The 12,208-nt window shown below is 38.9% G+C and overlaps 1 protein-coding gene across 17 annotated transcripts in view; it reads left to right on the plus strand.

Annotated features, from left to right (window-relative positions):
• LOC308629949 (serine/threonine-protein kinase Sgk3) overlaps positions 1 to 12,208 on the plus strand; it is a 111,620-nt gene that overhangs the window by 637 nt on the left and 98,775 nt on the right. For 4 of the 17 annotated variants that reach the window (XM_081258333.1, XM_081258324.1, XM_081258344.1 and 1 more), the window contains exon 2: positions 689 to 796. The exons of 9 other annotated variants lie outside the window; for them this stretch is intronic. The gene's annotated coding sequence lies outside the window, so the exon portion shown is untranslated. Of the gene's footprint in view, positions 1 to 3; positions 20 to 688; positions 797 to 8,770; positions 8,898 to 12,208 lie in introns of those variants that run through there. 4 more of the 17 variants (XM_081258338.1, XM_081258323.1, XM_081258340.1 and 1 more) reach the window with 3 other exon arrangements.

The following is a 12,208-nucleotide window of genomic DNA, read 5'->3' on the forward strand; positions in this document are numbered from 1 at the left end:
AGTCGGGCCCCTCGGGCAGGTGAGACGGGGCGGGGTGAGGGGAGCCCGGGCCTCGCCTGCTGCCTCTTCCCAGAGCAAACGTGACTTTCCCGGGTCCCCTGGCAGCGCCCCTCCCTCAGCCCGGAAGCCTCCGAGTTGGTCTGAGGGGAAGAGCCATACCCCCGGCCCAGCCTTGGCTCTGAGAGTTTTGTGGGCTTCGTTTCCTCGAGGTGAACTAAGATTCTGCCTTCCGATTCCTAAACGCCCGAGTGGTGTCTCGGGGGGCGGGGGGGCGGGTGGTGTTAACCCGTGAGCGGCTTCGGAGCGTAGAGGAGCCGGGAACCGGGGGGTGGGAGATCCCACCCGCGCCACAACCTGAGGTCAGGAGTGGATGCGGGTCATCTGTGAGCATCCGGGATGGAGGAGGCCTCGGGAGCGGAGGGCATGGAAATCATTAACCTGTTGTCAGCGGACCTGTAGTCTGCGACTTCCGTGCGTGGCTGCTCTTTACGTTCCCTGTGATTTGAACCCCTTCTATGCCTTTTAAAGTGCATCTGGCTCTGTTGATCCCCACATTAGCGTTGGTATGTGCCGTCTAGAAAGGCTTTGAGATTTTTAGATTCTGTCCTTTTCAGTGGTGGTTACTTGGAAAGATAGAAAAGAGAATTCATCTCTTGAGACTTAACTCTTTCATTATTTAATTTTGCAGTGACCTCTGAACCGTGATTAGAATTTCAGTTCTGCACAAGACTCTGTAGGGTACACTTGAGGTGCAGGAATAAATACAGAGCACGACAGTTTCCAAAGCTTTATCAAGGTAAAAAAAATAGTAGACCGTTGTGTATTTTGATTCTCTACTTTGTCACTAGGTTGATAATTCGCCTGGCCAATCTGGGAAGTGCTTTATTTATTTATCAAACACTTAGATAGCTCTTACATGTGTTAGGCTCTTTCTAAGTGCTTTATAAATATTAACTCAAATTATTAACTCAAAATGTTAAATTATAGCAGTTCTAACAATGAAGAGGCTATGCATACTTCAGTTCCCTGAATGTCACTGCAAGAGCTAGGAACATTAGAGGAAGTTTCAGCCATATTTTAGGACTGGGTGTGCCTTCTGGCCCTCTCTGCTTCCAGTCCTGTAAGCAAGCCACTACCCCTCCCCTCCCTGGGGGAAGGGAGTCTGGAGCCACGGGAGTGAGACCTCTTCCTTGCAGATCTCTGGCCACATCCCTAGCATCTTCCGTAACATGGTCTTTCTCATCGGCCGTAGTGCCCATCCTTAGCTAACTCTGGAGAGACCAGAACTTCCCCCTTTCTTCAAGTGCCACTGCACTGAGGCTAATTTTGTTTCCTTCCCGATATGTTTGACAATTTATTTGACTGTAGCTTATATTTTAGGGTCAGATTGAACTTGAAATGTACCATAAAATAGAACATTTTTGTTTGAACACATCAATGTAACAAATAATGCTTTGTAATTTTACTGCCATTTGCTGCAGGTAACATTGAGTTGATGGATCAACCTTCTAGGTAACCATTTTGTGATTTGCAAATATGTAGAGAGAATATTTTCCAGGATTAAGTGTCCTCTTCAAATGAGTGCCTTGGCCTGGTGGCCAGATGGAGACCCAAAATGGTGAATAAAACAAACACAGTTCTTGTCATTATGGTGATTATGAATCTAATGTCAAAATCTGTACGTCATACTACCTTTCTCTCTCTGTTTCATATATTTAAATTTCCAAGGAGATGATTAAATGACACTCTAAGCCTTATTTAATAAGATTATGAAGTGTCTCCTAGAAGCAGGAAGGCTCACTTTCCTCTGATATAATTTATGGCACACAGACATTGATGAATTCAATTCAATTCAGCCAAATGACAACGAACACTTTCATGGTTTACAAAGTCCTTCCAGGTATACTTATTTGCTCTTCAGAGGGTCCTTGTGAGGTTGGTAGCCATTTTTTATTCCTGTTTTTACAGATGAGGAAACGGAGGCATAGAATTATTAAAATGCTTTCTCCAGGATGGCACAGCTGGTAACAGGCAGAGCTTGAATGGAGAGCAGGTGTGTGGACAGTGTCTGGCACATGCCAGCCTGTGATAAACATTTGTGGAATAAATGATTCCCAATGACTTCAGATTCCTTGCTATTTCAAAACATTATGCCTCTCAAACCCCATAGTTGATTTGTACCTAAGAGATTGCCAGGCCTAGTTCAACGTTTCTCTGTTATTTCAAACAGTATCTGCTACAACATATTTTCTACAAAAGGGATGAGATGGAATGCCCTTTGGACTCATTTCTTGGGATTTAGCATCTCTGTTTTTTTTTTTAATTAATTTATTTGGCTACGTGGGGTCTTAGTTGCAGTACGCAGGATCTTCCTTGCAGCATGCAGGATCTTCTAGTTGCAACATTCGGGATCTAGTTCCCTGACCAGGGATCGAACCTGGGCCCCCTGCTTTGGGAGCATGGAGTCTTAACCGCTGGACCACAAGGGAAGTCCCTCATGTCTGGTTTTTGAAAAAACAAATAGGTTTGTTATTTTTTTTCCTTTCTCAAGCATCCTACTTTTTTCCTCTGAATTGGAGAGAGTTTCGATTGGACACATAGATTTCGTGTTTGTGTTGACAGCTTTCTTGTCTCTCCCTGCTCATTTAAGGTCATTTTTAAGGACTACAAATCACTGTAGGTTTTCAGTGTAAGTGAAATGATTCAGCTACCTAGATTTATGATCAAGTTCACATACAATGACCATAGGTATTGTAATTTTTTTGAAGTGTCTGACATCACTACTGTGTTCTTTGAAGTATTGCAATTACTTTAATATAAAGGGTCTTTTAAAAAACAACAACAACAAAAAATCCCTCAACTTTTTATCCTTCAAATATAACTCTCTGTATCCTAAAGTATGTTACCTCCAGATGGATAACCTTCAATGACAGAGGTTGATATGGCCATTACCTAGTGGGAGGAATTGGGAAGGGCTATTGAGAAAAACGAGAGATGGAGTGGCCCTTCCCATGAGGGATACTAGACGGTAGGAAACCCTTAATGAAGCCAGACCGAGTCATCTGCCTGTCAGCCTTCTTCTGTGTGTGGGTGGAATAAAATACTTTTGAAATCTGCCTTGTTTCAGGAACCATTTTACCTTTTCCAATCCTCAGGGTTGGGTTTTTTTTTTTTCTCTTTTAAAAAAATTCGTGTAAATTACTGACTAAACTGCTGATCCATGAAACTCAAATTATGTAACACGTTATTCCTGACAGAAACAGCTCCCACATTATTTTAAGGGACTCAGTGTCTCTGTTTTCCTTTACCTATTGCATTCCTTATAGTGGAATCTTTGTTCTCATGTCACTTTTTAAAACATTTCATGGGGAAAGGTGGTGCCGATTCTACATCTTGTAGTTCATGTCACAGTAATTTTAACTCCATACTAACTTTGAGTTAATTGTCATTGCTGAAGCAGACAACATGGAGATCTGATATCGGAGGCTAACTCAGAGCATCAACCAGTCAAATGTTATTGCCTGTCTGAAGCTGAGCCAGGGAGTTTTCAAAGGGAATTAGGGCAGTGTACAATATTCTTGCCCTTGTCCAATTTCTCAGGGCCTTTCCTGTTTCCTGTGGGTTCTGAAAACCTGCCTTAGTTCTTCTCTTTGTAGCCACTATTTCTTCTGTTGATATTATTCAACACCAAAATCTGTTTTCCTTGGGTGGGCATTGGGGGTGAGTGAAAGAAGGGTTGTTATGTAAGGGGAATTGTGGTAGGGTAAGAGATTGATACTATGTAAGATGGAAAATGGGAGATGTGTGGGTGAAGTAAGAGATGTTAGTGCGATCTCATGGTGGAGGATTCATGCAGAGGGCTGCTTTGCCTCCTTCCACCGGGCCATGAATATAGGGAAGACCTATATGGGATCACCTATATGGGATCATAGAAACATCTCTTGGTATATGATATGGGCGGGCAGGGTTCCTTTGTACCACCACGTGTAGGAATGTCATTATAGGCAGCTGTTTCTTCAGGCTGCAAAATGAGTTTGTTTGCAGATAATTAAAATGTAGAGAGCTGGTTTAGTGGCTTTTAACTTGAGAGTAGGGATGAGGAAAGGCTTGGATTTTGTACCTTTTTAAAGGCTTGCTCTTTTTGGAGAATGCCTATAATGTTGAGATAATGATGTCATTCTTTTCACTGTTCTGTGATTTTAAATAAATGACATTATGTTTACAAAGCATCTAGTAATGAATGTGGTTTGGGTTCATTTCTTCCATTCAGAGTCCTGATGTATTTGCTATGCCAGTCTATACCAAACATTTTTTTTTTCCTGTAGGTAAAATGAACTTCATATATAGTATATTCATATACAAAATTAGGCTCACTGGTGGACTAGCCAGTCTACAGACTGCTGGATAAAAAGTCCTCAGGTACAGTGGGGCTTCACTAAGGAACTGATTGATCGCTTGCTTGAGTTGAAAAATGAGAAGGAACTTCATTACTCTAGTTATTTACCTCCCTGTTTTTAAAATAAAAATAGTAAGGCCAGACACTATCAAACTCTTAGGGGAAAACATAGGCAGAACACTCTAAGACATAAATCACAGCAAGATCCTTTTTGACCCACCTCCTAGAGAAATGGAAATAAAGACAAAAATAAACAAATGCAACCTAATGAAACTTAAAAGCTTTTGCACTGCAAAGGAAACCATAAGACCAAAAGACAACCCTCAGAATAGGAGAAAATATATGCAAATGAAGCAACTGACAAAGGACTAATCTCCAAAATATACAAGCAGCTCATGCAGCTCAATATCAAAAAAAACGAACAACCCAATCCAAAAATGGGCAGAAGACCCAAATAGACATTTCTCCAAAGAAGATATACAGATTACCAACAAACACATGAAAGAATGCTCAACATCATTAATCATTAGAGAAAGGCAAATCAAAACTACAATGAGATAATCATCTCACACCGGTCAGAATGGCCATCATCAAAAAATCTAGAAACAATAAATGCTGGAGAGGGTGTGGAGAAAAGGGAACACTCTTGCACTGCTGGTGGGAACGTGAATTGGTACAGCCACTATGGAGAACAGTATGGAGGTTCCTTAAAAAACTACAAATAGAACTACCATATGACCCAGCGATCCCACTACTGGGCATATACCCTGAGGAAACCATAATTCAAAAAGAGTCATGTACTAAAATGTTCATTGCAGCTCTATTTACAATAGCCTGGAGATGGAAACAACCTAAGTGTCCATCATCGGATGAATGGATAAAGAAGATGTGGCACATATATACAGTGGAATATTACTCAGCCATAAAAAGAAACGAAATTGAGATATTTGTAATGAGGTGGATAGACCTAGAGTCTGTCATACAGAGTGAAGTAAGTCAGAAAGAGAAAGACAAATACCATATGCTAACACATATATATGGAATTTAAGAAAAAAAAAGTCATGAAGAACCCAGGGGTAAGATAGGAATAAAAACACAGACCTACTAGAGAATGGACTTGAGGATATGGGGAGCGGGAAGGGTAAGCTGTGACAAAGCGAGAGAGAGGCATGGACATATATACACTACCAAACCTAAGGTAGATAGCTAGTGAGAAGCAGCCGCATAGCACAGGGAGATCAGCTCAGTGCTTTGTGACCGCCTGGAGGCATGGGATAGGGAGGGTGGGAGGGAGGGAGATGCAAGAGGGAAGAGATATGGGAACATATGTATATGTATAACTGATTCACTTTGTTATAAAGCAGAAACTAACACACCATTGTAAAGCAAGTATACTCCAATAAAGATGTAAAAAAAAAATCTACAAACAATAAATGCTGGAGAGGGTGTGGAGAAAAGGGAACCCTCTTGCACTGTTGGTGGGAAGGTAAATTGATACAGCCACTATGGAGAACAGTATGGAGGTTCCTTAAAAAACTAAAAATAGAACTACCATACGACCCAGCAATCCCACTACTGGGCATATACTCTGAGAAAACCATAATTCATAAAGAGTCATGTACCACAATGTTCATTGCAGCTCTATTTACAATAGCCAGGACATGGAAACAACCTAAGTGTCCATCAACAGATGAATGGATAAAGAAGATGTGGCACATATATACAATGGAATATTACTCAGCCATAAAAAGAAACGAAATTGAGTTATTTGTAGTGAGATGGATAGACCTAGAGTCTGTCATACAGAGTGAAGTAAGTCAGAAAGAGAAAAACAAATACCATATGCTAACACGTATATGTGGAATCTAAAAAACAAAAAAACAAAAGGTAATGAAGAACCTAGGGGCAAGATGGGAATGAAGATGCAGACCTCCTAGAGAATGGACTTGAGGCTACGGGGAGGGGGAAGGGTAAGATGGGACAAAGTGAGAGAGTGGCATAGACATATATACACTACCAAATGTAAAATAGATGGCTAGTGGGAAGCAGCCACATAGCACAGGGAGATCAGCTCAGTGCTTTGTGACCACCTAGAGGGGTGGGATAGGGAGAGTGGGAGGAAGGGAGATGCAAGAGGGAAGAGATACGGTGATATACATATATGTAGAGCTGATTCACTTTGTTATAAAGCAGAAACTAACACACCATTGTAAAGCAGTTATACTCCAATAAAGATGTTAAAAAAATAAATAAAAATAGTCAAAGTTAACTTAATCTGTTTTCCAACTCAGCATCCACACATACAAATATATATATATATATATATATGTATATATATAGGACCAAGATACAGACCATATAATCTAAGGCACATATATATTGTATATATGACCAGCTAAAAGGAAATATAGGAATCATATTCTTAGTTTCCTAAGAAAACACTATATGTCATCTTTTTTCTCATTTTAATTTTACTTTTGTCTCATGTTTTCTAAATATTATTTTTAATTAAAAAGGTATACCTTAAATTCAAGCAATTGAGAAGTGTATGAACTAAAAAATAAATCCTCTCCACTGTAATCTTACCTATGAAGGTAACCACTGCTGGGCTTTTATATCCTTCTGGACTTTGCTCCATGCTTATATAAACTTGTGTATCTGCAAACATACATGAAGTTTTAAAAAATGGGACCCATTCTACACAATTTGTCCTTATATCTCTTATTTAACTCTTTATCATGGACATCTATAGTGCTACATCATTGGTTTTGACAGCTGCATAGTATTCCACTTTGTAGTTAATAATTTATCCATTTTGTATTTCTATTATCTCTATGTTCTTTTGTATCTTTTAAAAAATATTTACATCACCAAATCACCATATTTTTAAGAAAAATTCAAAGAAGAAAAGAGAAAATAAGAATCATCAGTAAACCTACCACTCAATAATCACCATTAGCATTTTAGAGTATGTGCTTCTGAACTTTCATTTGTGTATGCATATCCATATTTCCAATGACATTAAATTTTTTCTCTTATGCAGGCTTGCTTTGTTGGTTAGAGAATCATGTTTATTTAGTCAACCAACATCATAGATTCCAGGCACTTTTGAACCAGTTATTTTACTATATTTCCTGGCCACCTGCCATTCCCCAAATCTGGATAACACTACTGGAAATTTATACTACTGCTCATAAAGGGGATGAGGTGAGGGTGTGTGGATGGACAAATCCATTCAAATCAGCAAAAAGCATATATCCTTTTGATGGAGGTCAGTCAATATTTTAAGTACATCTAAAATACAAGATATTTAAGAAGAGAAATGATAGAATATTCATGTATCATAGATTATGATCACTAAAGGAAAAGCAGAAATAATGGACCTGAACGGAGAAAAAGTGTTGAATTCAGTTAAAAATTAGAACAGTTGAACTTCAGATGTTTTGAAATAGTCTCCTAATGACAAGTACATTGTTTGAAGTAATTGGTTTAACAAAGCTCCCTCCAATGGTAGGAATAGGTGACCTTGAAGTTTCTTGTGATCCTCTTATAGGCTATCTCAGAGTTAGTAACACTTGATTTAGTATAATTTCATGCATACAACTCTCTAGTTACTAACCCCACCAGTTTTTCCAGACAGCATCTGTCTGGGCTAATCTCTCCACGCCCTTTTTCTTCTCCCACAGCACATGTGCACAGGCTGTCGCCCACACTTTTCTCTTATATCCTTTTGTGGCTTTCCTCCACTTTCTGAGAGCTTAGTCCCCCTTTTAACCTTGTTCTTTTTTCCTCTTCTTCCAGCTTTTGCTTTAAGAAAATTTCTCTCTCTCCTTTCTCCATCACACTCTCTTCATTTTGGTCTTGAGCAAAAAAGATACTAATCATGGTGATACAGTTAAGAAGAAGCCTTTAATAAGGAAAAGGAAAGCTTTTAGTTTGGGAGGAAAGGTAGATATTATAAAGAACTAGTGGTTAAGGATACCCAGTAATTCCTTTCAAAATTTCCACAGAAGTCTCCAGCCACCTTCTCGCCTCTAAATAAGCTGTTTTTCCTTAAGCATTGGCATGTATGATAAAAATTAAAACCGTTTATATATATGTTTTTTGGTTCATGTCACTGCAGTAGCATTGTTTTGTGCTATTTTTTTCCCCCATTGAAGATGTTAGATTGAGTAGAGTGTGCTTTGGTCTTGAAAGCTCACTTCTAGGTAAAATCACTGATTCCTTTAGAAAATACATCTGAGGTTTTAGATCTCTGGCTTAAAAACAATCTCTTTGTTTTTAAGTAAGTTGAAGACTAAGAAGGTTATCTGACACAGAGGTTAGCAGTCTTTGAGAAATGGTATATCAAGGTTCCAAACCCTTTTCTTCCAGACTTTCATCAGCAGAGAAATGTATTGGTGAGAAGCACATGTAGATCAGCCTTCCATCCTTGGGAATTAGAGAAGAAACAATGCTGACTGCAGGAGTATTAAGGTGTCCCTGGGGACTCTCTCAAAAGGTACATGTTGGGGATCAAGCCCAGGTAGCTGACTTCATACCAACTTCAGCTCACCTGTAAAGGTGCTTGGGCCAAACATTATGAGGAGCTCAGTACCAAGGCAATAGCTACTTAGGTTACACTGAGAGTAAAGGCCTATTTTTTCATAAACGTGAATGAAAAAGGTTTTGAAAAGACATTTTTATTCTGCTTCCAAACAACATGGTGCTAAAATTGATGATGGCTTAAACATGAAAGCACTGTATTATTTGCTTATTTGAACCTGGACCACTGTTAATAAACACTCAGAAGTTAAGATTATACTATAATTTTTAAAAAATGGTTCTTGGTTTTGTAGTTCTAAGTGTACATAGTTGTGCATAGTTTACATTTTTTAGCCCATTTCGACATCAGTACCTTTCTTTTTTTCTAATTCATCTCCTTTTACCCCCACTCTGTCTTCTCATGAATATTTGGTTTAATTTATTTTTTTGTCTGTAGGAAATGATTTTTTTTATTTAATGGAAGTTAAGATTCTCCAATATTTTAGCAGAGAAGAGTTTTTAAGAGATTTATAAGACTATGCCCCTTTTCCCCCTTGATATTTGTCTCTGCCATAGATTTCCTTTATTTCAAATTCCTACTAACATTAACATCATTTCTTTTTTTTTTTTAATTTTATTTATTTTTGGCTGTGTTGCTGCATGCGGGCTTTCTCCAGTTGTGGCGAGCGGGGACTCCTCTTCATTGTGGTGCGCCGGCTTCTCATTGTGGTGGCTTCTCTTGTTGTGGAGCACGAGCTCTAGGCGTGCATGCTTCAGTAGTTGTGGCTTGCGGGCTCTAGAGCGCAGGCTCAGTAGTTGTGGCGCATGGGCTTAGTTGCTCTGTGGAATGTGGGATCTTCCTGGACCAGGGCTTGAACCTGTGTCCCCTGCATTGGCAGGCAGATTCTTAACCACTGCGCCTCCAGGGAAGTCCCTATTTGTTGTCTTTTTGATGATAGCCATTTTAATAGGGGTAAGGTAGTATCTCATTGCGGTTTTGATTTGCATTTCACTGATGATTAGTGATGTTGAGTACCTTTTCATGTGCCTGTTGGCTATGTGTATGTCATCTTTAGAAAAGTGTCTGTTTGGGTCCTCTGCCCATTTTTAAATTGGGTTGTCTGTTTTTTGATGTTGAGCTGTATGAGTTCTTTGTATATTTTGGATATTAACCCCTTATCAGATATATCGTTTGCAAATATTTCCTCCTATTCAGTAGGCAGCCTTTTCATTTTGTTGATAGTTTCCTGCCCTGTGCAAAAGCTTTTTAGTTTGATGTAGTCCCATTTGTTTATTTTTGCTTCTATTTTAAATGAGGTTTCCTTTATTCATTTTCACACTGTCATTGGAACATTTTAGGATAAAATTTTGTCTTTGAGATGCAGAATGATATATATAAGTTGCTACTTCTGTGTAGAAAAACAAGAAAAAATATATTTTCGCTTTGTCCAAGCATAAATAAGGATACATAAAAGATTAACGGTGTTTCTGTCTATTTTGGGGATTGGGTAATGAGAACTGGGTGGGTGGGGACAGGAGTGGGAAGCAGACTTCTCACTGAGTCTCTTTTATATTTTCTTTGTTTTTTAACCAGGTGAATATATATATAAACCACTGTAAAAGTAGTTTTAAAAATTATGTCTGTGGGTTTGGTGCTTTTAGAAAATAAAGGTTGGTTTACTTTTAGTTTTCAGATAATTCTGCTCTTTTCAGTATAAGCTAAACCAAATAGTTTCGTTCAGCACAATTTTTGTAGTTTTTGAAGAGCAAAGAGTTCTAATATTTATTTTGTACCTACCATGTGCCGGGTGCTTTAGAGACTTTATTTTATTAAATACTCATAATAACTCCGTGGTGTAGGTGGTAGTTTCATTTTACAGATGAGCAAATTAGGGTTTAGTGAGGCTTTGAAGGTGGCCATGTGTGGCCAACATGGGGCAGAGTTGATCTGATCAGGTCTACCTGGCTTTACCAGGGGGTCCCCTGTGCCTTTGAGAAGGGGGTAAAGGCTGACTCCCCTCAAAGCCCCTCATCAGAAAGAACAGGCAGAATTGATTTACAGGTAACTCTGATTACCATCTGCTGATGAGGCAATGGTTAAATGAGTTTTGAAAACTGGCCTTTCATTTTTACTTTATGGTTCTGAGATGATATTAATGTTTTAATCTAGAAACTGCTGCCAGGCTTCAGGAAGGAAGCTGACTGAAAATGTTTTAAATATCGTATATTTCTTCCCCAATAGAAAAGTGCTTAAAATTCTAAATTTAATTGCTGGATATGTTAAATCTTCTTTTCTTTTTTTTTTTTTATTAGTTTCTGCTTTATAACAAAGTGAATCAGTCATACATATACATCTGTTCCCACATCCCTTCCCTCATGCATCTCCCTCCCTCCCACCCTCCCCATCCCACCCCTCCAGGCGGTCACAAAGCACCGAGCTGATCTCCCTGTGCTCTGCGGCTGCTTCCCACTATCTATCTACCTTACGTTTGGTAGTGTATATATGTCCATGCCTCTCTTTCGCTTTGTCACAGCTTACCCTTCCCCCTCCCCATATCCTCAAGTCCATTCTCAAGTAGGTCTGTGTCTTTATTCCCGTTTTACCCCTAGGTTCTTCATGACATTTTTTTTTTAAATTCCGTATATATGTGTTAGCATACGGTATTTGTCTTTCTCTTTCTGACTTACTTCACTCTGTATGACAGACTCTAGGTCTATCCACCTCGTTACAAATTAATTTTCTGAACCTATAGAATTTGAATGTCTTATGTTTGATCTGCAGAGCTGTCAAATTCGTACTGTTAGCAACCAGTGTCCAATGAACTTTGCCAACACTGACAAATGCTGTTGTCATATTCTGAAATCCCTTAATGGTGATAAGCAACCCTATTTATATTAATCCTTGGAAGTAGAGCCATCAGCCGGTAGTCTATCATTTTGCTGATTTATGTTGGGTATTAGCTAATGCAAGTAGATTGTGTCTTGGCCGATAGTGGAGTGAGCTCTTGTTAACTAAGTAGGAATGAAAGAACATTTTAGGTCTGAATTCCTATGATTCTGTTATGTAATAAAATATATTTATGTTCTGGGCAAAGATTTTGAGAAAGATACTCAGGAAAATGACAAGAAAACTTTAAAATGTCACAGAAAGTGAATGGAAAAGACAGAATAAACCCATAGCATACAGCGGAGTCTCTTACACTTAATACAATACATTAAACAGAAAAGCAGCTTTATTGAGACTTAATTGATATGCCATTAAATTCATCTTTTTAAAGTGTACAAGTC

Source organism: Mesoplodon bidens (assembly GCF_964165515.1).
Source record: "Mesoplodon bidens genome assembly, chromosome: 16".
Taxonomy (NCBI): Eukaryota; Metazoa; Chordata; class Mammalia; order Artiodactyla; family Ziphiidae; genus Mesoplodon; species Mesoplodon bidens.